This window comes from Macaca mulatta, chromosome 3 (assembly GCF_049350105.2).
Source record: "Macaca mulatta isolate MMU2019108-1 chromosome 3, T2T-MMU8v2.0, whole genome shotgun sequence".
In the NCBI taxonomy this organism is placed as follows: Eukaryota; Metazoa; Chordata; class Mammalia; order Primates; family Cercopithecidae; genus Macaca; species Macaca mulatta.
The window spans coordinates 148,043,729-148,069,864 of NC_133408.1; the positions used below are offsets into that span (position 1 = coordinate 148,043,729).

Genomic DNA, 26,136 nt, shown 5'->3' on the forward strand with positions numbered 1-26,136 from the left:
GAAAAGAAAAGGAAAAAACTGGACTCTGTCCATTTCGTGTTTCGGCCCAAAGATAAAATAGTTTCAACCAAATGTTTCCTGAAGTACCCATAAGCAGGCCTAATCATACTTGCAGCAAGAGTGCAAATGGAGGCTCCTTTTGTTCCCACCCATCTCAGTCCTGCACCATGAAGGGCCTTGTGCTTCTGTGTGTAGAATCCCAGCTTGAAGGTCCAAGATTTCCAAGCATTGTCTTCCATATCCCTCCAACTCCCAATACCTTGAGATTGTACCCCCACCCCCCGACCCAGCTACCTCCTAACTACCCCTCCAGCCTACGGGTGTACACGCTTGTAGCAGTCAGTCCTCTGAGACCCATTCAGGTCTTGGATATAGGCTCTGGCTCTAAGACAGGGAATCCCAGGGTCTCTAGTACCTGGATCAAGGTCTAGAAAATTGTTCCCCAAAGTGTGGTTTGGGAGACCAGCAGCACTGTTATCACCTGAGAGATTATTAGACATGAACCTCATGTTGAAATTTGATCCCCAATATGGGGGATTATTCACCCCACATATTCAGGCCTAATGGAAGGTTTCTGGGTCATCACAGGCAGTTCTCTAGTGAATTGGCTAATGCTCTCCCTTGGGATGAGTTTTCACTGTATTAGTTCCCTCAAGAGCTGGCTGTTATAAAGAGCCTGGTGCTTTCCCCCGTCTCTCTTGCTTCCCTTCTCACCATGTGATCTCTCTTCACATGGCAGCTCCCTGTTGCCTCCTACCATGAGTGGAAGCAGTCAAGGCCCTCACCTGAAACTGAGCAGATGCCAGCACCATGCTTCTTGTATAGCCTGCAGAACCGTGAGTCGAATAAATCCCTTTACTTTATAAATTACCCAGCCTCAGGTATTCCTTTGTAGCAACGCAAAATGGACTAAGACATCATGTCTGTGTCTCAAATTTATTCCTAGGCCCATCCATTCTGACAAATGAGCCTTCATAAACGCACACAGTGCTATGAAGAGAACTTCTGGCATAATGGAGTGAGGAAGCTGACAAATACTCTCCCTAGATAGCCATCATACAACTGGACAAAACTGTCAAAAAAATCATTTGAGTGCCCTGGAAATTGACCAAAGGCACTCAAAAATCTGAACAGCATTTATGTATGATAACTATTGAACTCAGGGTCAGAACAGTGAGTCTGTGGCAGTGATTTTGCCTGAATCTGCTTCCATCCCACAACCCCCATCCCTGGCTCTGTCATTAGGTAATTCACTCAACCAGGGCAGGATAGACTGTGAAAAACAGCAGCTTCACTGCACCTGCCAAAGGAGGCTCACTTGATTAGAGCACTCACAGTTCAAGTAAAAGTTTTTACTGGAAAGCAAACAGGAACACCAGCAGTTTGGATAGCCTGAGACTGCTGTCCTGTTTGGAGCAAACAAAAAACTAGTGGATCAGAGATTTATTAGGAAGTTCCAGTAGGTAAACCAAACAGAGGGCTAGAAAAAGTGCTTCACATATACTAAGTTGACCAGGGCTATACAAATGTGTAGAAGAGACCTCAGGAGCCTAAGCCACCACATACCTATGGCCAATGGAATGTGCTCACACACACACACACACACACATGCACACACACACACACACACACACACACATGCACACACACACACACACATGCACACACACACACACACATGCACACACATGCACACGCACACACACACATGCACACACACACACACACATGCACACACACACACACACATGCACACACACACACACGCACACACACACACACACAAAGAGAAGACAGCTGAACGTAAGAGCTGGGAGAAGACTTGAAAATGACATAAAGTTTGATTGTACTCTCCAGCCACACACAAAACCATGAGCAGAGAGTGGAAGCCTTATTGGCTGGAGGTATTTGAGTCCAACTTCTGGTCAATTATTGACTGACTACTGAACTACGCAGACACAGGGGCAAACCTTAAGAAACCAGGCTAATTTTTTTTAATTACAAAAAGAAACTGAGTGGAGACATCAGCAGTTGCACATTGCAGGGGAGACATGCCACAGATTTACTACAAACCAGTTACTAAACAAACAATAACAACAGCTACAAATTTCTTGGGGTAGAGAAAAGCAGAAACCACAGTTGCCACTACATATCTAAAATGTCAGTATTCAATAATAACTACAAAAATTACGAGGCAAGTAAAGAAAAAGAAAGTGTGACTCATACACGGTAGGGAAAAAAACTATCAATACAAAATGCCCCTGAGCAGTCCTAAACAGATTTAGCAGACAAAGACTTCTAATCAGCTATTATAAACATGTTCAGAAACTACCATGTTTAAAAATTAAAGGAAAATATGATGCCAATTTCTCAACTAATAGATAATCTCAATTAAAAAAATAATTTAAAAAATAATTTTGGAGTTGAAAAGATCAATATCTGAAATGAAAATTTCTCTACAGGCACTCATAGCAAATTTGAGAAGGCAGAAGAAGAAATTAGTGAACTAGAAAACAGATCAACAGAAATTATCTAATTTGAAAAAACACAGAGGAAAAAGTTTTAAGAAAAATAAGCTGAGTCTCAGAAACCCGTGGGACAACATCAAGCATACCAAATAAGTACCATGCTAGTTCCAAAAGCAGAGGAGATGGGGAGAAGAGGGGGTCAAAAAATATTTGACAAATAATAGCTGAAAATCTCCCGAATTTGATGAAGCATACTAATATACAGATCTAAGAAGTTCAACAAACTCTAGTCAGGAACAATAGACACTAGGTCCTGGCTGAGGGTGGAAAGAAAGAAAGAAAAAGAAGGAAGGAAGGAAGGGAGGGAGGGAGGGAGGGAAGGAGGGAGGGAGGAAGGGAGGGAGGGAGGGAGGGAGGGAGGGAGGGAGGAAGGAAGGAAGGAAGGAAGGAAGGAAGGAAGGAAGGAAGGAAGGAAGGAAGGAAAGAATTCACACACTTATACCACCCTTCCTCTCTCCCAATCTTCAATAGCAAAATAGATGAGCTACAGAGATCAAAAGATTCTTCACAAGCAGACCAACCAGTTGCAAAGTGTGAGTTTTACAAAGACTCTGAATGAGATGTAATGTAAAACCAAGAAACAAACAAATGTAACATAAATGAGAGAATTTTAATATCGATTAGATATTCTAATATAGGAATAATATGTTTAATTTTATTTACGATAATGATGTGTTTATGTTCCAAAGAGCTATGACCTTTAAGAGATACTAAAATATTTACAGATAAAGTGATATGCCTCCAGGAATCGGTTGTAGGTTAATTCCTTGGGAATGGATTCCAGATTCTTTATGAATTTGCATTTATTGAAGCAAGGTAATGAATACAGGGGAGCTGATTTTCTATTCTCTCTGCTTTTGCATTTAAAAAATTTTTTCATAACAAAATTTTAGTAAAGATAGTATATTCAGCTCACTATTGACATCACAATGTTTAAAAAATAAAACACTACAATTACTTTTTTTAAAAAAGCAGCAGGAAAAAAAATGACACCACCTACAGTGAAACAACAATCCAAATAATTTATGACCTCTTATCAAAAACAAGGGAGGCAACCATTGCATACACTGTTGGTGGGAATGTAAATTAATACAACTGCTATGTAGAACAGTTTAGAGGTTCCTCACAAAGCTAAAAATAGAGCTAATATAAGATTCACCAATACCACTGCTGGGTATATACCCGAAAGGAAGGAAATGAGTATATTGAAGAGATATCCACACTCCCATGTTTATTGCAGCGCTGTTCACTACAGCCAAGACTTGCAGGCAACCTAAGTGTCCATCAACAGATGAATGGATTAAAAAAAGTTGTACTCATACACAATGGAGTACTATTCAACCATAAAAAAGGATGAGATCCTGTCATTTGCAACAACATGGGTGGAACTGAAGGTCATTATGTTAAGTGAAATCAGCCAGGCACAGAAAGGCAGACATCACATGTTCTCACTTATATGTGGGATCTAAAAAATAAAAACAATTGAACTCATGGACATAGAGAGTAGAAGGATGGTTACCAGAGGCTAGGAAGGGTGGGAAGTAGGGGGAAATGGGTAGGGGTGAGGTGGAGGTGGTTAATGGGTACAAAAACAAATAGAAAGAATGAATAAGACCTATTATTTGATAGCACAACAGAGTGAATATATTCAATAATAATTTTATTGCATATCTTAAAATAACTAAAAGAGTATAATTAGATTGTTTGTAACACAAAAGATAAATGCTTGAGGGGACAGATGTCTCATTTTCCATGATAAGATTATTACACATTGCATGCCTGAATCAAAACATCTCATGTACCTCACAACTATACACACCTATTATGTAGCCACAAACATTAAAAATTTAAAAACAAAACAAAAAACAATGGAGGTCTGAAGGCAGTAGAATAAAATAATCAAACTACTGAAAGAAGGAAAAAATCTATCAAGACTATCCCACAGTGATCCTTCAAAAACAAAGCCAAAAAACCCACATTTCCATGTAAACAAAGACTTTATAAAGCAATACTTAGAGCACTAAATGGAGTATTCATATATGTAATATAAATGACAATAACAACATAAAAGAGTGGGGGAGGAAAAGGAGATGTATTGAAGTAAAGCTTTTATATTTTATTAGAATTAAATTAGTATTATTCTGAAGTAGAGTAAAATAAGATGCACATTATAATGACTAGAGCAACCATTCAAAAATAGTTCAAGAAAAAAAGAATAAAAACAAGTTACTGAAACCAACTCAAGGAGACATGGAAAATCTAAATAGGCCTATAAGAAGTAAAAAAAAAAAAAAAAAAAAAAAAAAAAAAAAAAATTAAGAATTTAAAATATTCCCAAAAGAAAAATTCAGGCCCAGATTGCTTCACTGGTGAATTCTATTCTTCCACAAACTTTCAAAAAATAGATGAGAGAACACTTCCCAACACAATCTATAAGTCCAGTTTTACTCTGGTAACAAAATCAAACCAAGGCATTATAAGACCAGAAAACTACATATCAACATCCCTAAGGAACACAGAAGCAAATATCCTAAAATATTAACGATCTGAATTTGGCAGCACATAAAAAGGATGGTACAATATGGCCAAGTGGGATATATTGCAGAAGTTTGTTTTAACATCCAAAAATCAATTAATATAATATACTATATTAATAAATGACAAAAATCACATTATAGTTTTAACAGATGCAGAAAATGCATTTAAAAAAATTCCTTTCATGATAAAAAAAAAATTTCTCAACAAGCTAGAATAGAAGTAAATTTCTCAACTAAATAAAGGACTTCTATTAAAAAATCCACAGTTAACATACCTAATATGAAAGGGTGAAAGCTTTCCCCCTAAGATTGGGAACAACACAAGGATGTCCACTCTTACCAGTTCTATTCAACACTATATTGGAGCTTCTAGTTAGTACAATAAGGAACATAAAAATCAATGGCATCAAAATAAGAAAGGAAGAGTCAAAACTGTCTTTATTCAGAGACGACACAAATGTAGGAAATCCTGAGAAATCCATTTTTAAAAACTACTAGAATTAATAAACAAATTTAGCAAGATATAGGATGTAAGGTCAATTTTCTTTCTACACATCACTAACAAACGATCTAAAATGATATGAAGGAAATAATTCCATCACAATAGCACCACAAAAAATAAAATACTTTAAATTCAACAAAAAATGCAATATTTGTACATCAAAAATTCAAAGCATTGTTAAGAGAACATGAAGAAAATCTAAATAAATAGACATTAAATGTTATGAATTGGAAGATTTGATATTAAGATGGCAATTCTTCCCAAGTTGATCTATTGATTTAATGTACTACCTTAAATCATAGCACTTTTTTCCATGAAATTAACAAAATCTTAAAATGTATATGGAAAACTCTTAAGAGAAAACATGTGAGTAAATTTTTGTGAACTTGAGTGAGGAGATAAATGTAGAACAGTTTAGAGGTTCCTCACAAAGCTAAAAATTCTTAAATATACCACCAAAAGCACAAGCAACAAAAGAAAAAACAATTACATTGAACTTAACAAAACGAAAAACTTTTTTGCCTCAAAGGGCATATCAGGAAAGTAAAAAGACAACCCACAAAATAGGAGAAAAATATTCGCAAGTCATATATATGATAAGGAACTTGTATCCAGAAAATATTTTTACAAAACAAACTCAATAATCAGAAGATAAATGACTCCGTTCTAAAAATCGGCAAAACATTTAGACATTTCACCAAAGAATATATACCAGTAGCTATGGGAATATGCTCCACGTTAATAGTCATTAGCAAAGTGCAAGTAAAACTACCATGAAATACCACTCCACGGTCACTAGAATGGCCATAATAAAAAAGACAGGCAAGCCGGGCATGGTGGCTCACGCCTGTAATCTCAACACTTTGGGAGGCTGAAACGGGTGGATCACCTGAGGTCAGGAGTTTGAGACCAGCCTGGCCAACATGGTGAAACCCCATCTCTACTAAAAATACAAAATTAGCTGGGTGTGGTGGCGCATGCATGACTGTAATCCCAGCTACTAGGGAGACTGAGGCAGGAGAATCGCTTGAACCCAGAGGCAGAGGTTGCAGTGAGCCGAGATTGCACCGTTGCACTCCAGCCTGGGTGACAGAGCAAGACTCCACCTCAAAAAAAAAAAAAAAAAAATGACAGGCAATAATACTACAGATTGGCAAGGATGTCAAGAAACTGTAACCTTCATGCATTCCTGGTTGGGAAAGTAAAACGATACAGCCACTTTAAAAAACAGTTTGGCAGTATCTTAAATCATAAATATAACTATACCATACAAGCCAGTAATTCCACTAGTAAGTATCTATCAAAGACAAATGAAAACATAGGGACACATAAAGACTTGTATGCTAATATTCATAGCTGCATTATTAATAACAGTCTCAAATTGGAAACAGTCCATATGTCCACCCACTGGTAAATAGATAAACTCAATGTGGTATCTACATACCAGAGGATACCACTGATACACGTTACAACATGGAGAACCCTCAAAAACATTATGCTACCTGAAAGAAGCCAGACATAAAAGATTCTACAGTATATGATTCCATTAATATGAAATGTCCAGAAAAGGCAACTTCGTAGAGAAAGGAAACAGGTCAGTGGTTCCCATGGGATGAGAGCATAGTTTGACTGCAAATAGGCTCAAGGAAATTTTGGGGGGTGATAAAAATTTCAAAATTGGATTGCAGTGATCATTGCTATGTTAGTTTTCTACTGATGCATAACAAACTACAACAAATCTTGAGACGTAAAGCAACACACATTTATTATCTCAGCTTCTCCTAGGTCAGAAGCCCAGGCATGGCCAAGGTGGTTCTCCTAAGTCTGCAATCAAGGTGTCATTTAGGCTGCTTTCTCATCTGGAGCTCGGAGTCCTCTTCCCTGCTTACTTAGGTTGTTGGCAGAATTTAGTTCCCCATGAAGAACTGCAGTTGCCCTTCTTCATAAGCAATTCATAACATGGTTGTTAGCTTCTTCAAAGCCAGTAGGAGAGTGTCTCTTTCATAACAATCCTTTTTTTCCCCCTTTTTTTAGTTTCTTGTACAATATTTATCTTAGGTCTCATAACAGTCCCTTTTAAAGGATTTACACCTAATTCAGGCCCAACTAAGATATTTCCCTTTCCATTGACTCATAATCAACTGACGTGGGACCTTAATTATATCTGCAAAATCCCTTCACCTTTGCCATATAATGTTACCTAGTTATGAAAGTGACATGCCAACATAGTCACAGGTCCCACACACACTCAAGAAGAAGGTATCACACGTGGGCACGCACACCAGGGGTGAGAATCTTAGGGGTCATAACAGAATTCTGCTTACCATAGTTGCACAATTTATAAATTTATTAATAATTGTATACGGATGATTCATGGCTTACAATGGTTCAACTTATGATTTTTTTGACTTTACAATGGGCTTATTGGGCTGTAGTCCCATTGGAAGTAGAGAAGCATCTGTACTTAATGTGGGTCATTTGACGATACGTAAAATATACCTTAATAAAGTTATAAAATATATTTTACAACAAAATGTTGTCCATAGTACCATAATTCCATTTTTAAATTTGGGTTACATTTTTTTTTTCATTAAGCGAATTAAGCCAAGGACTTAAGGAACTGATCCAACAGAAAAAAGTTTTCTAAATTCATCAACCATACCCTTTATAATTTGTTACACCAATTAATTTACAGTAACCACTTCACACACAAGAGCACAGCAGTCAACTTTTCCACTAGTTGGGTTTTACTCCTCTGTCAGCTTTCTTAGTAATGAATGGAGGCTCACTTACACTCAAAGATTTCAGATTTCCAAAGATTTCTCTGCTAGGGAGTGGCTCCATTTTGAGCTTCCCTCAAAGTATGAGCAGCAATGTTTAGTCACATAAAGCCCCAATTTTGCCAGCTGCACACTTCCTAAAATTTCATTCACCCAAAGGTCAGAAGCTGTGAGTTCTGGAGTTCTTGATGGTGTCCTGGGAATGCCTTTCAGGTCTGGCTGCTCACAATATTTTTGTGTGTGCTGAACTGTTATCTAAAACTAAATATTTCCTAATTTCAGCCTACTCTGAGAACCTTCAGCTTTTAAAGAGCTTGCTGTATAAAAAACACAACAGGCCTCTGTAATTCTACTTCAGGTACGATCTGGACACCATGAAGCACTGCAAATTCCCTAAGGGGATGCCCATTCATGTCAACTGGATGGTTATCTTGTAGGTTTGTTGTTCTTAAGCCCAAATTTAATTGTTACCATGGAAATAAAACACAAAAGGAGTTGTCCATCCTGGAAAATAAAAGCCTTTAGAATTCTCATTCAAGGAGTTAATGTTAAATATGGGAGAAACTCTTCTGCATAATTTGTTTTTGTGAAAATAAAATTTTTTCCTTGAGAATATGCAAATGTTATCTTACTATGTAACATTTGGACCCCCAACGTATAAACAAAATTTTAAAACTAATAATTTACATATTTTTAAACATTAGGGTCATTTGCTTTTTGCAATCCTATTGACTAAAACAGCTACAATATCGGATCACTCAAAGAACTTTAGAGGCTTTTTTCAATTAGTCAAGGATGCAATTACATCATTTGAATGTACTGTAGATTAGATTAGACTATCTACGCTTGCCTAAATAGCATCTTCAGGACTCAGTTCTCTATACAACATTCCCCTTAGAAGTTTAGGTCATAACTATAACTCTCAACATGCAGAAGCTAAAAGTCCATTTCCTTGTTATTTATCATAGTAGCATGACACAGTAACGCGCAGGAATTACAACTGAGGGATAAGGGTCAAATTCCTTGGGTCAGAATCCTAGCTCTGAAACTTAGCAGCTATGTTATTTTAATCATTTAAACTCCCTAAGCTTCAGTTTCCTCATATATAAAATGGGTATAATAGCATAAAGCAGAGGTTGAAAAATTTTGACCATGGGCCAAATCTGGCCTGCCACCAATTTTGAAACGAAAGTTTTACATGGCCATGCCTGTTCATTTATATATTGTCTATGAGAATTTTTGGAGACATCAAATAGCCTACAATGCCTAAATATTTGTACTATCTTTATAGAAACAATTGGCTAGCTTCTGATATAAAGGGTTTTTGTGAAGATTAAATGCAATAATACATTAAGGTGTTCCATATAGTTAAGCAACCAATAAATGGCAGGGATGATTGTTATTTATTAATAGTAATAAGTTATAAAAATCATTGTGATCTCATTTCCTAAAATTCAGAGAGACAACTTTACATATAATACCTTGGGAGCAGGGTGCCATACAATAATACCTTGGGATCAGTAGGCTCAGCCCCCTTTTTTTGATGAATTGGTCATGGAGGTGGCTGAGGTAGTGTGATCACAGGATGTGATGTGCAGCTGTCAGTGCAGGGCAGGGAGCCCGGTGGGTCACAGACAGCAGCTGCCACGAGTCATCCATTCCAAGTAATTGATACTCTGCCATTCCGTGATGGAGGATCTCTTGGTCACAGGTGTATAACACATGCATATTCCTGACTGGCCCCACTTCTAACTGTGCAGAGGAGACCAAAGAGGGAGTGAGGAGGGCTGGAATTATGCTTAGACGATGACCAGAGCAGGTGCAGGTAGCCACAACACAGCCTATTTCCATTTTCCAGGTAGTAACTGGTTTTCCAAGATGTATTCTGTTGTCCAGAACAGGAAAAAAGATGGGGTGATCTAGTACATAAAATTCTAAAACGTGAGTTTGATGCAAGAAAATATAGACTAACCATTCAAAGTAATAAAATGTATCTAAAGCTGGTGATTTACCACAGAACTGGCATTGCTGGTCCCATGTTAGTACATCTGCAAAAAGACTTTGGTCAACCACCAAATATGACAGTGTTATCCATAAATCTTTCAAACTGTCCTTAGAACTTTGTCTTTCAGGGCAAATATGTAAAAGATCTAAAGAGCTCATATTGAAACAGTGATATTCAGATACAAACTATTGCCTGTACTCTGCTCCTGTCTAGGGCCTTAAACATGTCAATCAATTTTCACCTCACTTCCTTGTGTGTTAAAAAGAAGCTGCGAGAAATAAAAATAGTCATAATTCAAAATTATTTTCTGCTGGATGTTGGTAGATTCTCATTAGTCACTCCTGTCAGGATCATAAACAAACTTATGTCTGTAGCACGGAAAGAACATATTCACCAGGAGGAAACCCCAAATTGGCAAATGGTCTATATATTAAAATGAGATCAGTGAATGACACAAACTCAGAATTGAAAAGTTCTCAGTGTTCATCCCAAGAATCTTCCTACCAAATAATCTCGTTGCTATTATTTAAAACAATTAGACCCTTTTTTTGTATGTCACAGTTCATTAAACGCCATACACATGACATTAGTAGGTAAGGTCATTTTCCTGGAGGAGCTCACCATCCAAGACAGACAAGGCTGTCGCTGGCAGGAATGAAGAACAGCCATTCACACCAAGTGGGCAGACATCATAAAGGAGCAGCCGAAATGGTTTTAGAGTTCACAGCATATTCAAATTAATATTCAAGTTGAAGCAAAGCTCTTGACAATTCTGTTTCTCCAAATAGATAGTGGTGCTGCCTGATTATAGCTAGCTGGAAAATCCTCCACAATGCCATTTTTACCCTGCCCCACTGAAACAGCATTCAAGCTGACGTTGTCCAAGAGCTAGCTCATTTAAGGCTTTGCTTTCCTCAGCATGAGTAAATATCAGCAACTGTAACATTTTTCACGTGGAAAGAAACCTTATGACTACCAAGGCACAGCACAGGCACCTGTAGAGACTTAAACAAAATATGTACCTTTAAGTTACCAGGTGATGAAAATTTATACTTGATGGAGGCAGCAAAGTTGCAGTTGATTATAATCAAAAAAGGTAATCAACTAAACTACCAACTTCAAACATTTGTCCAGGTAATAAAATTAATACCCTCTTCACCACTCCCAGCATCTCTGTGCCTTAATTCAAGGAATAACTTTCTAAACAGCCAATTACTATATATGTATTCCTTTGGTACACAAAGTATACAGATATAGATAGATAGATAGATAGATAGATAGATAGATAAATAGATACAGGTGTAGGTATAGATTCAGATATAGATATAGATGATGAGATAGAGATAGAGATACAGTTGGCCTTCTGTATCCCTGGGTTCTGCATCTGCAGATTCAACCAATCACTGATGGAAAATATCCTTAAATAAATAAATAAATAAAACAATGCAACAATTTAAAATAATATAAATTTAAAAACAATATAGTGTAAGAACTATTTACATAGCATTTACATTGTAATCTAGAGATGATTTTAAATATATGGAAGGATGTACATAGGTTATATACAAATACTAAACCATTTTATATCAGAGACTTGAATAGCCTCGGATTTTGATATCCTGGGGGTTAGGGGGTGGTCTGAGAACCAATCTTCCTTGGATACTGAGGGAGGACTCTGTAGACATAGATATATGACACAGAGGTATGGGAAAGCTGTATTCTCTCTCTCCCTGTCTCTCTTTTTTTTTTTTTTTTTTTTTTTTTTTTTTTGGTAAGAATAGGTTTAGAAACAGACAAACTATTATTGTATTCTGTATTAGTTTGCTGGGGCTGCTGTAACAAAGTACCACAAAATGGAAGGCTTGCACAGCAGAAGTTTATTATTTCATAGTTCTGGAGACAGGAAGTCCAAGATCCAAGTGTCGGCAGGGTTGGTCCCTTCTAAGGGCTGTGAGAGAGAACCTGTTCCACCCATCTCTTCCGGCTTCTGGCGGTTTGCTGGCAACCTTTGGCCTTTTTTGGCTTGTAGATCTCTGCCTTCATTTCCACAGGCCTTCTTCAACTCTGCCTGTCTCCAATTTGCCTCTTTTTATAAGGACACTAATCATATTGGATTGGGGCCTAACCTAATTATCTCACTTTAACTGTAAAGATCCTATCTACAAATAAGGTCACATTCTCAGGCACTGGGGGTTGGGACTTCAACATATGAATTTTAAGGGACATAATTCAACACATAACACATTCCCATTTCTAAAACTCTGTGTTGACAGAGTCCAGGTCAATAATGATTACAATGTTTAATTTCCATCTCTTCACTGAGGTGCAGAGGAACGGAATTCATGCAAAATACCTCAACTGTATATACAAACCTGCTCATAAGCCACACTGCATGTATCTCCCATTATTTCAAACTTCTAAGTACGTGCAGTTTGTACACTAGATGAATTTAATATATTAAAATGGTTTCATGCTTTATTGGTTTATGGGGTTGCTAGTTAGTCATGCCTGACACACAACAAAATTATTGACTGTCTTTTCAAAAAATATGAATGGATTATGGCTTGAAATAAGATACAATTAGATTTACGGACATTGACTGCAACTGAAAAATAAAAAGTTCCTTCTCAGAAGGAACACTGCTGACACCTTTGCTGACTGTCATTTTATCATATTGACTCGACATGACTTTAACATATAGATTATCATTTTTTTGGAGAGTAAGATTATAATTCGTGTTTTGAGAACAGTCCTATCCTGCAGCATCAATAAGGGTATCAATCTCCCAGGCTGCAGTGTAAGACCACTTCATTTATTCAAAATCAAGTAGCCACATATATTGTTAAGAATATATGATACATACATATGCCTGAAGCAAGTTTTTGGTGCAAAAACTGTCAAGTGCATTCTACGTAATAACATAGATTTATGTCATCTTTCTCTCTCAGCACTTTCATTTTATCATCATTTGTTACAGTCACATACCCTTGTGAGGTAGGGTTGGGTGGTGACAAAGATTTTGTGTTTTATCTCTATTTTCTAAATAAAGAAAAGAAGTACTTAAGTAACTTTTCCAAAGCCATGCAGTGTACTGAGGTTTCTTAATCTATGTGGAGTAGCCTAGTACTTCTCAAATTTTAATTAACCAAAGATGTTACATAACTTTTTATTCTAGGTGTCTCTAATATGGCACCACTACCCTGAATCCAACCCCTATAACCCACTAACTAGTTAGGAAAGGCCATGCTGTAATTCAACTCACATCTTAGGGGAGAAAGTTCCATTTTTAAAGCTACAGCATGAGAGCTTCTGATCTGTTCCACATACCAGTCTCTTCGCTTTTCATTTCAGTTCTGTGTGCCTCACTTCTGATTTCTTCAAATTCAGAGGGTAGAAAGCACTCTCAGAAAGTGCTTAACTCAGTCAGTGTGCAGCCACCCAGAGACCTCCGGAGGAAAATGACAAGCACCAGTTTCAGACAGTGAAGGAAAAGGAAAGCCGTGTGCAAATCTGGAATCATCTGCCATTAGCAAAGGTAGAAAATTATAGAGGAACTCTTTTGGGTCACAAGGATGTCATTTAGACCTCCACAGCAGCAATTTTTAAAATAGTACCCTTCTGGATTGAATGATTTCACCTGCTTGCTCAAGTGCCTAATTTAGAACCAGCAAGCAAATTACAATCTACAGAGTCCAGGCATGAAATTATAAATGTTTGGTTTCTCATGGTCTAGACTTTATCTATGTCTTCAAACCAGGGCAAAGAACAAAACCCCCCAATTTTCTCCAACAAAGATCCACCTGACATTCTGACATTTTGCAATATTCATGTATTCAGTCATTCACTTTTGCACTCACTCATTTATCAAATTTGGGGGCTGTCAGATACACGCCACCATGCATAATGTGAAGAGCAGCTCAGGCTCCTCGCAGAACAGAGCAAGGATTGTTTCCGAAGTTAGAAGTCATGGGGAAAGCTAAGATAAGCAAGGGCCCCAAATGCCTGGATGACTGTTTAGTTATCTGCTTTCCTTTATCATGCAGACTTGGCCCCTCAATGTTATTTAGAGCAAATATCAAATATTTTTATACAAACATATATTCTCTCCACATTTACAACCTATGTTTTTTTGTGTGTTTTTTCTTTTTGAGATGGAGTCTCGTTCTGTTGCCCAGGCTGTAGTGCAAGTGCATGATCGCAGCTCACTGCAACCTTTGCCTCCTGGGTTCGGGCGATTCTCCTGCCTCAGCCTCCTGAGTAGCTGGGGCTACAGGCGCCCACCACCACACTCAGCTCATTTTTGTATTCTTTTAGTAGAGATGGGGTTACACCATGTTGGCCAGGCTGGTCTCAAACTCCTGACCTCAAGTGATCCTCCCGTCTAGGCCTCCCAAAGTGCTGGGATTACAAGCGTGAGCCACCACACCCAGACCCACCTGTCTACCTCTTTACTAATTTTTATTTAGCCTTATTTGCTTAGGTTTCACTTGGTATCTATTTGCTCTTTCAAGAGACTATCTACTTAGTATTTCTGAAAATTTTTTCATGAATTGAACTTTGATACATTACAAGAGCTCACTCATCATATAATCCTTACGCAAAGTGAAGAATCCTGTTTGATGTGAACAGTCACCCTATATGGGTTTGATAAGTTCACACTTTTTCTTTTTTCTTTTTTTCTTTTTCCTTTTTTTTTTTTTTTTTTTTTTGAGACAGCTTCTCGCTCGCTCTATTGCCCAGGCCGGTGGCACAACCTTGGCTCACTGCAACCTCTGCCACCTGGGTTCCAGTGATTCTCCTGCCTCAGCCTCCCGAGTAGCTGGGATTACAGGTGCACACCACCATGCCCGGCTAATTTTTGTTTTTGTATTTTTAGCAGGGAGGGGTTTTACCATGCTGGCCAGGCTAGTCTCAAACTCCTGATCTCACGATCCGCCCACCTTGGCCTCCCAAAGTGCTGGGATTACAGACGTGAGCCATTGCGCCTGGCCAAAGTTCACATTTTCATATGCTAACTTTCTCAAGCTGGGGCCACCTGTACATAAAGGAACAAAACAGCTGGAAAATAGAGTGGACTTGGCTAGGAATTTAAGCTGAAATAATTTTAGCTTTCAATTCTTAGTAAATTCTTCTCAATACATTTCTTTTAAATGTAAATGTCTTATAATATTTCATTTTTGTAAGGTGACTTATGAGTTATTTATATTTTATGATGTCAAGTTACTTCAATGACCCAAAGTACTACAGTAAAATATCTCTAAAATATTTCATATTGAGTGATAATATGAAGTGGAGACTATTCTCCATTAGCCGGGCAATAGCCATAAAAACTTTTATTCTTTTCCCTTTCTCTTTCTTTCAAATTTAAAGCTATTACCTTTACAGCATTTTGTTCTTCACTTTCTCTTCACTGAAAATTTCTCTGGCTCCATCTGCCATAGGACACTTCTTGGGGATGTCATAATTCTTCCTATCCATCTGAGCCTCCTCTCCATCTGAATCCTTCACATTCCTTCACCTCCACTCTTCATTCCCAGTTCCAGCAAACAAGTCTGATCATGAACTCACTCCCTCTCTGCTGTTTAATAAACCTCCTCTCCCCACCCCGCTCATGGTTTTAGGACAGCAATGGACCCCTGACATCTATTTACCTTCCACTATAATTTCACATCACAGTAACCATTACTAGAAACATATACATAACCATGGAGTTTTTTAAACCCCAGCACATCTATCAAAATGCAATTTACCTTAAAATTCATGAAACACACAAGGTATATGATTCATGTAAAACATAACATGCCGTGTAAGTTAATATAATCATTCTGAAGTAAATTAGGTGTTGTTTACGTTACAGTATTTATTATGTCTGAATTTCCATGTTACTAACTGTTCAAATATTGCCATGTCAATGTTATTTCCCTAAAAGTAGAAATATTCATTTGAATGTACTAAATATACATTTACAAAAATGGCTTTTAGCCATCATGCTACTAACATCAGAAGAAAAGACTATGTTGAGTCATTTAAGTAGTCAAAAATGCCAAAGTAAAATTTGGTTAATGTTTCAACTCTGAATTTTTCAGTTTTCAAATACTACAATTTTTCCATTTCCAATTGTAGTTTTACAGAATATCAGGAAGAATTTCAAATTACCCAAATTGAAAGTACCCTCTACCTCCTAGTAGCTGCTTTTATGATTCTAGTGATGCACACACTAGAAAACATTTCCTACCAAAACGTTTTGAATCAGATGCTGCCTCACAAAATGAATGGAAAACCATGTGCCATAGGAAAAACTTCAAGAGCAAATATAAGAGTGATGGACTCCCACCGGGAGCAGAAAGCCAAAATCACACTTCATAAATATACTTATCTGGGAAAAAAAACACTGGTTAGACAATATTTAGGACAGATGCATCTTGTCACACATCAAAACAATCTGTGGACAACACCAAAACACTGCGATGCAATTTTACAAGGGAAGCTGGTTGGGCACTTCTGTATTTATTCAACTAGATAATAGAGGGGAAAGCTGCAGAACAGTCAGAAGAATATTTGCAATGCAATTAGATGGGACAAGTGCATCTGAGTGAGCGCCAGACACAGGGGCCTCCCTTTAATTCACACAGCCCAATGTCTTAACGCAGCGTACAGCAGCAAACTGCACTTCCTACAGTCTTAAAACTTTTGTCAGTTAACTAGATGTTTACCAAGTGCCTCGCTTGGGCACTCAACATTTCGGGTGTGCCATCCAGCTCTACGTAGGTTGTTCCAACACCATCTGTCACTTAAGCTTCCACAGATTCAAAAATTTCAATTCGAACTAATCTACTCGGCACTCAAACTGAAGCTATAATTCAAATTTCGACATGAAGCTTGAATTCCTTTTCAGTGTTCTTCAACTTTGACCCAGCTCCCCCCTCCCTTCACTGAAAAGGGCCAAGACAACAGCCCAGCAAGTGGGGCAGGCAAAACAGGCCTCCTTTGTTCACTTTTGTCCTTGTAGCTCTCTATTGAGGTAAGGGACTGAAAAGGCGCACCAGGTTTTGGAAGGCAGCAGCGGACTCACTCGCAAGCCATCCTTCCTCAGAGAACCAAAAAACTCCAGGAGGAAACTCTTTGGACAGGCCATTCTTACCTTGAGGCATAATTAATGGAAGATTAGTACTTCCCCTTTCTCTTGAGAGAGAATCTGTCAGTGGTATTGAATATGAGTCTGTAAATGTTCGTCAAAAATGCATGCCATAAATCATGCCATTCAAATGCCAAGGACATCGAAAAGTGGCATGAAATTAGTTTTAAAGTTGAAATTTGGAGAAAAGATCACTACATGCTGAATACTCATACTGAATTTTTTGAATGCTCTCAGCCCACTTGAGAAAGATAAATCAAATTCATTGCATATTACCCTGTGGAAGACCTCCTACAGTTTTCCCTCAGATTGCCCTAGGAATAGATTTTTTTTTTTTCTGGTTACAGTGGGTTTTGAACCAACACACTATGCACATAATAAAATTTAAACATATATATTTTCAACATATATATATTCAACATATATATATTCAATGTATGTATGTTCAAAATATAGTTTCCAGCCCTTCCTACCATTATTTAATGAGAAGAATTTCAAAAGGATCACTTTTGCCTGACAGTACCTGTCATTTTCATTCTCATGTGAATTAAACAATGTTTTAGTCCAGAGCAATATGGAAGACATTCAGGAAGCACATAATACAAGTAAGATTCGTCATTCCTGTGTTCAAACTGAACATGCCATTAGGACAGTATGTGCAGGACAGGACAGGACATCAGTGGTTGTAAATTTGTTCCCTTTACCACTGGCATTTTTTTTTTTTTAATCTTCACTAGCTTCTTAGTCACTTGAGGGAAACCCTCCATCAGACTGTTAAAAATTACCTTTTTCTAATTTGAAATTCCAGTCTTGTAGGCCAGTAAAATAGGTCAATTAAGTTGACACCACATCTTTTTTATTAGCTCAGCTAAGCAATTATAATTGGGTGGTGAAGGTTTATGCTGTCATCTTTGAAGATTCAATGGTAGAGAGAAATGCCCAACGTGGAACTATAATTTACAACGCCAGTACATCCCTAAACATTCAGCATAAGAATATTTCTTTCTATTTTCAGATATGGGGCAAATTTGCTCTTGTTCTAGATTAAAATAATAATGCTATTTTTCGGCAGTAAAAAAAAAAAAAAAGCATATCTGTTTAACTTACCCTCATACCAAAATCATTTAGCACAAGTGCATTACAGACAAAGGTACTCTAATTCAACATTTTAGGAAAATGACATGAATGTATGCCACCAATGGTGGCTTATCCTGGACTTGGACTACAACACATATGCTCCACAGCATCAATTTCTTGCTCGGCAGAAAGTATGTAATCAATTAATACTTTTGAAAACCATACACCTCCATATTAATAAATGTTAAACCAATAAATTAGAAATGCTGTGAATGACCTGTTCAGAATATAATAGATATTAATTTACAGCTTTAAAAGGTAACAGTGGCTGGGCATGGTGGCTCACGCCTGTAATCTCAGCACTTTGGGAGGCCGAGGCAGATGGATCACCTGAGGTCTGAAGTTCAAGACCAGCCTGGCCAACCTGGTGAAACCCTGTCTCTACTAAAAATATAAAAATTAACTGGGCACAGTGGTGGGCACCTGTAATCTCAGCTAATCGGGAGGCTGAGGCAGGAGAATCACTTGAACCCAGGAGGCAGAGGTTGCAGTGAGCCAAGACTGCACCATTGCACTCCAGTCTGAGTGACAGGGCGAGACTCCATCTTCAAAAAAAAAAAAAAAAGTAACAGTGACTGCACTTCATACCTATTAGGATGGCTATTATCAAGAAAACAGAAAATAACAAGTGTTGGAGAAAATGTGGACAAATTGGAACCCTTGTGCATTGTTGGCAGAAATGTAAAACAGTACAGTTACTACGGAAAAGAGTATGACAATGTCTCAAAAAAAACATAGACCTACCATATGATCTAGCAGTCTCATTTCTGGGTATATATCCCAAAGAATTGAAAGCAGTGACTCAGATATTTGTACATCCATGTTCATAGCAGGATCATTTGCAATTAACCAAAAGGTGAAAGTAACCCACGTATATGTGACATATGAATAGATAAACAAAATGTGGTTTATACATACAATGAAATATTATTCGGCATTACAAAGGAAGGAAATTCTGACACATGGATCAACCTTGAAGGCACTATGGTAAGCAAAATAAACCAGTTACAGAGAGACAAATAAATATTGTATGATTCCACTCATATGAGATACTTAGGGTCGTCAAATTCATAGACTGGAAGTAGGACGTTGGTTGCCAGGGGCTGGGGGCTGAGGGGTTATGAACTACTGTTTAATGTGTACAGAGTTACAATTTGGGAAGGCAAAAAATGTTCTAGAGAGGTATAGTGGTGATGGTTGCACACAATGTGAATGTACTTAATGCCACTGAAGTATACACTTGGAAATAGTTTAATGGCATATCCTATGTCATATATATTTTACCACAATAAAAAACTAACTTAGCAAAAATGTATTTTAAATAAACATATTGCATTTGCTGCCCCATTTAAAGGCAATCTGATAATGAAGGATTTACAGTTGCTGAAGCTGAAGGTAGAGCCATTCTCCTATTTCCTTCCTCTTGTAGCTTTCAATTTTAAGAGAAAAAATAAAAATTTGTCAGTTCATTTCGGTACATCTTCCTATTCTTAGAAACTTCAGTCAAACTCACAGAAGTAGAGGGTTGAATGGTGATTGCTAGGGGGTAGGGGAATTGGGGAGATGTTCTCACCACACATACACAAATTAACTGTGTGAGGTGATAAATGTGTTTATTATTTTGATTGTGGTAATCATTTCACAATGTATACGTATATCAAAATATCATGTTGTACATATTAAATGTATACAACCCTTACCTGTCAATTATGTCTCATTAATGCTGTTGGGTGTGGGCGAAGAAACTTCAGCCTTTGATCGCCATAGAGGCTGTTTTAAACAGAAGGAGCTTTTCATCTGCCAATGCAGTAAAATGTTTAAATAAAATAAGTCACTGGATTTTTGCCCTTAGCATCCAGTTCTCTCCTCTGTCCTCACCTGCCAGAAAGGTTCCCAGAAGGGCTCCTTCAGTCAGGGAAGCATAAAATTTTAAGGGAAAAGAATATCTAAATGTATTTAATACTTTTCAAATCACTTCCTCTTAACCAATCATTGCAACAGTTGAAGACTGACCTAAAGCAATCTTTTGATTCAAACGCACAAAACTTCCTAGAGAATATGTTAGAAGCTCTACATTCCAGTTAAATTTGCTATGGGTTACCGAGCTTCTCAGATGGTACCGAGCTTCCCTTTGAAAATGAGGATGAGATTCCAATAGTTGCTGATCTATGGTGAGAATATAAGGAAAAAGCCTCAGTGCCTCAGTGGTTACCCTTTGGGGTGAGTAATGACTGAGAGGGGCCACAAGAAGGCTTTCTCATATGTGCATTACCCTGTTTCTTGATATGAGTGCTAGTTAAGTCAATGTGTTACAGTTTGTGCAAGTTCATCGGCTGTGCATTTGTGATATGTGAAAAAAATCTGTGTGGCTAAGTATGTAGCTAGATAAAATTAGAATTAATCTTTCCAAGAACAGATATTCTGTTTGGCTCACCACTGTATCCCCACTGCCTGAAACAGTAAGCCATGCTCTCAGTAAATATTTATTAAAGAATGAATGAATGAATGAACGAATGAAATCTTTTTACCAGAAAAGCTTCCTGTGGAGTTCCATTGAATAACTCCTTTGTACATACACAATATAATATCTGTAGAGTCTATTTATATTCAATCTGTTACACAGGGAAAATTACACCTGCATGAAAGCATTATCTGAAATGATTCTTGAAATTTTCTACAGCCCAGGAGTATACATTATCAGGACCCCCTCACACTTCTGAAGCACTTACACCTACCGATTATTGCCATCATTGTTGTATTGGCCTCACAGGAAGTATCATTTCCAACGATGCTTTGCATTCACTGTTACTGTAGCGTTAACAAAAATGATGTGGTGTAAGGGCAATGGCCTTCAGTCCAAAGACCTCATCACTACCCTGCATTATAAGGCTGAGCTCTACTGCAGTTGTTTTGAAACTCGAAGGATTAGTTAGATACAATGTTGCCTGAGTCCTTTAATAGCTCTAAAATTCCTGGATTATGTAAAATGTTTAGTAACTTTCCTGTAATAAAGTAAAAAGAAGGTTGAAACAAGACTATGAGTCAGTAGGATTATGAATGCAAAATAAATCAATTTTTCCAATTGATCAGTTAACTATAATTCTAAAAGCTATTCCAGAAATAGCTGATTCCACTTTGGTTCAAATTCTCCTTTTCTACCAGTTAACATGGAGTATCTTCATAAATGTCCCCACATGTTTCTATATATTTAGGAAATAGAATGATTTCCTAAAATTGGATACTAGGGTCCTATTCAAACTCAACATCCAATTTGAGGAGTAACTCATTTGCAGTCAAAACCGTGTACAAAGGACATTCAGGGCTGGGGACTCTTTCTTTAAAGAAAAAAAGTTTTATGAAACTTTATGATGTGCCAGGAACATCTATATAATCACAGAGGTCCTGGTTACTAAGAATAGTTCAGTGACTGTAATGGGTTGGATTGTGGGTTAACAGCCACATACTCAAAGTTAACAGGAAGAAAAGAATATGTAAAGGAGTTACATGGGAATAAAAGGCTATTCCACAATACGATTCTCTGAATTACAATATTGCCTGCTACTGTGAGCTCTGCAGAGCTCAGAATTAAACGGGCTTGTAATGTATCTCCCTGGTTTTGAACACCCAGCGGTTTAGGTTTCCCCTAAATTGATAAGCCTCCAAAAGGCCACATTCTCAGTCTTGGATTGTAAAGCACAAGGACAAAAGCAATCCCACTCCCCTACTTCCTAGCTGTGTGGCCTTGGGAAAGTTACTTGGCTTCTCTAAGGCTTCATTTCCTAATTTTTAAAATGGGGTTGCTGTGAGAATTAAATGAGATGATACATGTAACATGTGCAGCGCCCTGCACATCTAAAGCTCTCAAAACCGGTTGGCTATCATTACCATTAAAGCAGAAAGTATCAGTTGCCTAACTCCATTTCAGTACTTCAGCAAGTACTGCCATTATTACAATATTTTAACAACAGGGCATGGTTAGCATGATGCAGTTCCATAAAGCGGCCCAGCCTGTGACGTTTGTATTCAGCGGTTACCGTGTTCCTTTCCAGGACCACCCCAGGGGGAGCTCCTGGTGCAGAACCAATGCCTCCTGCCCCATTACACTTGGCTCCATCTCCTCCTGAAAAAGCCTGGGGCGAGGAAGGGCCCGGTCTCTTAGACCTGCACTTCTGAGCGTTAACCATTAGGGACTCTGAAAGGAAAAGAAAGCCTCCTTCTCAGGACAGTTCTGCGCAGGTGGTAGCCAAGGGCTGGAGCCCCTGGTGCGAATGCAGGGGCAGGAGAGAGGCGGGGTGCGAAAGAAACGCCACCGCTCGGCGCCCTCCCTCGGTGCCCGCGGCGCAGGGGCCACCCTCCAGCGTACGAGGGACGAAGATGTGGCCGCGGGCGCGGGCGGGAGGGGAGGCGATCCCGCGGGGAAGGAAGCGGCCTGTTCGCCAGCCCCGGGGCTCGGGGAGCCCTCTGGCAGCGCTTGCTGCTCTGAGGACACCGCTTTGGGAGAAATGATGACTCCCAGGCTCACCGTACCGCGACACCCCGTCCCCCTCCGCACTCTAGCAGATGCGGGCCGGGAGTGGCTGAGCTGGCCAACCGCCTGGGACCAGGATGCGGCGGCGCCCACCCGCGCGGCGTGGAGGGGGTCGGGGGCGGCGCTCGGCGCAGATGGCGCTCGCTGCGAGATGGATGCTCCAGGGCGGGTAATCACTCCTGGCTCAACACAGCGTCCCGGGCGGAGCGGATGCCAGATCCCACCGCTAAGAGCCTGGGCTGAGAAGGCAATCTTCCCAGGCAGCCCCCAGCCCGGCGCGCCAAACCCAACAAGTCCCAGCCCTTGGAGGTAGGGCGGGGCGCGGGAACGCCTGGGACCCGCACCTGTAAGACCGACAAAGCCCCCGCAAGCGCCCCACCCCTCGGTCCTCCGTGTCTCTCTCGTTCTGCCTCGATTCCCCGAGCCCTTTCCAGGCAGCGAGAGTGGAGAAGCGAAGTCGGCCTCGCCCCCTGAACTCGGCGGTAGGCACAGGTGTAGGCACTTCCGAACAAAGCCCACGCCCAGATGTGTCCGCAGGGGCCGGAACAGGCACACGCCCGTGCGCTCCTAGCCCGGCCCCCGCGCTCCTCGCCCCGCCGGCACTGTGGCGTGACGCCCCGCGCCTCCGTGCCCAAGCCCGGGAAGCCGCCGTGCCGGGCCCGCAGGCTCTCCATGCCCAACTGCCCACGAGCAAGAGCTCTGGGCAGGGCTTCCCGGAAAGCGTGGGGTGCGGGCGCGGAGCAGAAGTTGGCCACAGACCGGAGGGGGTGGTGGGTGCCGGCGCTGCTGGATTTCAGCTGTGCCCTCACCCGAGCGCAGGTCCCTCTGCTCCCTCTCGGCGCCCGCGGCAGTGTCGGGGGCCTGCAGGGGAGAAAGGAGTTGGAGATCTGCTTCGCCCCTCCTGCAGCGCTGCCAGCCGGGTGAGCGCTCGGCTGAACCCCCCGCCAGTGTCCCAGTGACAACGCAGCAGCCTCGCGCGTCCTCCTCCGCTCCGGCCGTCACCCCCGAGCAGGACCCAGTGTCACTGCCAGACGCGCAGGGAGCTACTTACGTTCTCGCGCCGCGCCCACCGCTCAGCTGTGGCGTGACTGCCCAGGACCCTGGACCGTCGGTGTCCTCCGTTCTCGATGAAGCTGTCCCCTCTGGCTGCTCCAGCCAGGCGGCCCCTGCGCCGTCCCCCGCGCCCGCGCGTCTGAGGCTCGGACTGCGGCGCGCGTCAGCCAGCGACCCCGGCGAAGCGAGGCTGGCCCAGCGCCGGCGCGCGCCCCCGCCGCTCCCGCCCTCTCCGCTCCCCCTCCCCGCTCCCCCTCCCCGCGCCGTACACTTGCCACTCCCGGCTCTCCTTTGCGTCCTCCCGTCCCCCTCCCCCGCACTCCTCCCGGGCGTCCCCCGCCTCTTCCCCTCCCGGCCAACCCCCTTTCGCCCTGCTGCTGCGACTGCAGCAAATAGGCTCCAGCCGCCGGCGCCTCGAGGGACTGGGTGGCCCATCACCTGAGCGGCCGCGCCACCGCCAACCTCCGTCAGCCTGCGAGCGCGGGTGGGGGTGCGGGGACGGAGGGCGGGAGTGTTCCGGGGCTAGGGTGACTGAGATTTTGCTACAAAAGATGTTCCAGAAAATGGGTAGTTTTTGAATGCCACTCTCATGGGTTTAGCTTTCTGTGGGAGGTCTGTGGTCATCTAGTTTTTTCTTTTTTAAAAAGCACTTTCTTCGAAATTCATCGGTTGGGGTGGTTGAGATTGGGTGAGTGGTTTTTTTGGGATTTTGTTTTGTTTTGTTTTTGCAACCGTTCTTTCCAAACACCCCCCTCCCCCAGAAAAAAGAGCTTTTAGCATAAGGCGGTTGCTGTCTATCCGCGGTAGAAATTGGGTCTTCTGGTCCCAGGGAATAGGGTTACTTCGGATTAGCGTATTTCCAGATGTGAGAGAGTATTACGGACTTTTTTTTTTTTTTTTTTTTTTTTTTTGGCAATGTAAATCGAGAATTAAGATTTTTCCAACTGTGTAGTATTTGAGTAAACACACTGCTTGCTGCATAGTTTAGGCGCAGGAGCCCACTCTTCACTCTATCCTGGATGGTGTTCAGGATCCTTAGCCTGACCCTTGGGTCCTCTGTAACCTACTCCGGTCTGCACACCAAATTACTTGTCTGCTGGGTATCACCCGACTTGACCACTTACAGCAGGCTCCAGCTCTTAGTGGGCTCAGCGGAGCCTTGATTCCTTCAGTTCTCTATTTCAGGAAAACATTTTCTGAGCTCCTCACCACCCCACCCCACCTCGCCACCTCCTCCACCCCCAGCCTCCAGGGTGCTAGGGCAAGATTCAGGAATGAAAAAGGTCTTGACAACCCCAGTGCTCTGTTCTAACTTCAACTGGAACTTGCACCCTCAGCTCACAGCATCTGCATGCAAGTGAGCAGCCTTCTTTCCTTCTCCTTCTACTGCCGTCCTCTCCTCCTCCTCCAGCCAGATGTGCTCTGGCCTCACAGAGATTCCCTCAGTTCCTGAACCAGCATGGTCTCTGGCTGCTGGGTCATTGCACAAGTTGTTTACTCAGTCCCATCAGTGGTTCTTCTCACTCCGGTCCTTACCCAACTGCCATTCAGGTGGGTACCTTGCCCCTCTCAACGAATTGTCCAAATTTTCCTCTAAAATACCTTAAAAAAAAAAAAAAAAAAAAAAGATTCCACGAACCCCCTACTTGAAAGTCTGGGCTGGTGGGCTGGTTCACTATTGCCTACAAAGTAAATTCCACATCTCCTGGTGTGCCTCTTTACAATCTACTCCTAACTTATCTCTCCATTTTCCATAACCCTAAGCCTCTGCATGTGAGATTCCGCCTATGCAGGAGGAAGGAGAATGTTCGTTCATCTCCTTTTCATTTGGCAAACTCTTATTCATCCTTCGGAGCCTTACCTGGTTGTTATCTCCTCTGTAAGGACTATTATAATAGTGCTGGTCACCTTTTAATGATCTGTTTGCATGT

At 40.7% G+C, this 26,136-nt stretch overlaps 1 protein-coding gene across 27 annotated transcripts in view; it reads right to left on the minus strand.

Annotated features, from left to right (window-relative positions):
* NRCAM (neuronal cell adhesion molecule) overlaps nt 1-24,358 on the minus strand; it is a 305,384-nt gene extending 281,026 nt beyond the window's left edge. For all 27 annotated transcript variants that reach the window (XM_077997198.1, XM_077997197.1, XM_077997193.1 and 24 more), the window contains exon 1: nt 24,204-24,358. The gene's annotated coding sequence lies outside the window, so the exon portion shown is untranslated. The remainder of the gene's footprint in view (nt 1-24,203) is intronic.
* Between the last annotated feature and the right edge of the window lie 1,778 nt (nt 24,359-26,136).